Raw genomic sequence first — 2,330 nt, 5'->3', positions numbered from 1 at the left:
GTACTTGAATTAGTGGTAGAGAGGCTGCTAATGGCAATAGGGGTGGGGAAGGTGGTGGGCGCAGGGACGGTGGCCGTGGAGCTGATAGCGGCCGAGGGAGTAGGGTGAGGGGGGGTGGTTGTCTCCGTGGGGCTGGGGTCCTCCGTCCCCCCTTGCAGGCCGATTCCCAATGTACAGTCCAGCTCCCGTTGGGACTGTCTCTTCACCCAGTCCATCACCGAGGTCTCATTTTCAGCTTCCTTCAGGTCACGGAGGTTTTCCCCGAGCAAATTTTTCACATCCGTGACGCTGAGTTTCTGCAATACACGTACAACAATGTCTTTGTTCATCCTCACAGCTGGCATCACCACAAGGTGCTTTTCTAACGGGACTGTAGAGCAAGTAATAATTTCCAAAAGAAAATGTAAAAAGGTAAAAAAATAGAGACTTGGTGATCTGATGGGGCTGTGGCCTCAAACGCCACCGCTCAGCCCTCGACTAGCCCTGCCCTTCAGCGGGGAAAAGAGGAACAGCGTACTGGGGATGTACCTGCAGTTCGTCAGGATTTAGGGTGAGAAAGGTGTCCACGTCCATGTCTATGGCAACGCCAGCTTCAGCCAAGTCTTTCAGGTCCTTTGCCGGAGCTCCACCTTAAAGAAAGCGTACGGAGCACCTAGGCACGTGCAAACACTTCTGGAAGGGTTCTGGAGACTTCCAGGCGTGTCTCTAGTGTAGCTAAGCCCCCCTGGCTGAGGAAGAGGTATCCAGCCTCCGTCACCATGGGAAGGAGGGTGAAGGCTGAAACACCTACCCAGGTATGGCCAAATCTGGCAATAATATGCCCTGGTGGAGCCAGCCTGGCCAGCAAAGGCCTCCTGGGCTTTTCTGTAGAGCTGGTCCTTCTTGGGTTGAGAACAAGAAGAAATGTTTAATTGTCCAGCAGTCCTGGGGAGAAGGAGGGTCACAGGTTAGAGCCGAGGACACCACCCCAAGCCACAGCTGAAGCCCTTTTTGTTGAGAGGAGGACATGAGCCATCTGTCCTTGCCCGGTGGCTCAGGCAGGAGCTGGGAGCAGGACGTGTCCATGCCACCGTGCTGCCTGCGAGTGGGCAGAGCCGAAACGGAGGCAGGAGTCTGCCATTCCACCAGCCACCTTTCCCGTGGTCCCAGGGGCCTTGCAGGACTGAAAAGCATCCCTAAAAAGTGGCTTTACCTGATTGCTTCTGGAGGGATTTGCTCGATCTGCTCCTCCTGCAGGTTGCACAGGTTTCTCCCACCGATTTTCCGAAGTAAGGTCCCCGTCAAGGTGCCCCCCAGGGCCTGGTACCTGCTGAGCAGCTGCCGAACCTGGGAAACAGTTCACGTGGTTGCGCGCAGGCAGGGAAGGAAGGTGCTCTCAGTAGAAACGCGTGTGCTGCAAAACCACCGTGCCGCCCTCGGGCAATGCCCTCACCCCGAGCTGGGCTTGGGCACCGAGAGGTCCCGGTTTGGGTTGACCAGCAGCCATCCCCCGCTGCTGCCGTGGGTTTACCTGGGGAGCCTCCCACTTGCCGTCCAAGGGGTTGAGCAGGGCTGAGAGCGTGTCGCTGGACGTCACCGGCCACAGGCTGATCTCCTCCGCCGTGTACTGGCGGGACAGCGGCCCGAACAGCTTCAGCTGCTCCTCCGGGATCCCAGACGGGTAAATCTGTAGGACCGGGCCAGTGGGGCAGAAAAAAGAGGGTCAGGGAAGGGAAAAGAAGGCAGAAACAGGCACAAAGGACCCACTCAGGTGCCTTCATCCCTGGCGTGGCCGGGGATGCCCATTCCTGCAGCGGGTCTCGCCCGCGCTGGAGCGTGCCCATGCTAACAGGAGCTGTGCAGGGGTTCCTGCCCTGCGTCACCCATCACCTGCTCCAGCTTTTTTTTCACGACCCGGAGGTACTCCACGGGGAGCGGCTGTTCCAGCAGAGGCTCCAGGCTTGCTTTTAAAACCTCGTTGCTCAGGCAGAGGTCAAGCTGCTTGCTGGTGCTGTAGTTGATGAGTAAGAAGGGGTCGGAGACGGTGCTGGCAGTGATGGGGGCGGACAGGCAGCCTGCGGGCAGGGAGGGCAGGTCAGGCAGATGGCATTTGCTCCTTCCCGCCTGGCCCTGGTCCTGCCACAGGACCCCAGAGCCCCTCAGAAGAGCCCCAGTGAATGAACAGGTAATTGCAATAACGCGGCTCAAGCTGTCCTGCCAGACACGACTGCAAATGAACCTCCCATCCCCCGAGTCCCCAACCCGTGAAGATGCCTTATTCGCTTTCATTGCTTAAAGTCATTCCTGAAGAACCTGGTGATGTTTCTGCAGACCTTGTGTGCTTTGTCCTG

The sequence above is a fragment of the Charadrius vociferus genome, unplaced genomic scaffold (genome assembly GCF_000708025.1).
Source record: "Charadrius vociferus isolate BGI_N301 unplaced genomic scaffold, ASM70802v2 scaffold600, whole genome shotgun sequence".
Classification (NCBI taxonomy): Eukaryota; Metazoa; Chordata; class Aves; order Charadriiformes; family Charadriidae; genus Charadrius; species Charadrius vociferus.
Note: the sequence above shows the minus strand (reverse complement) of the source record.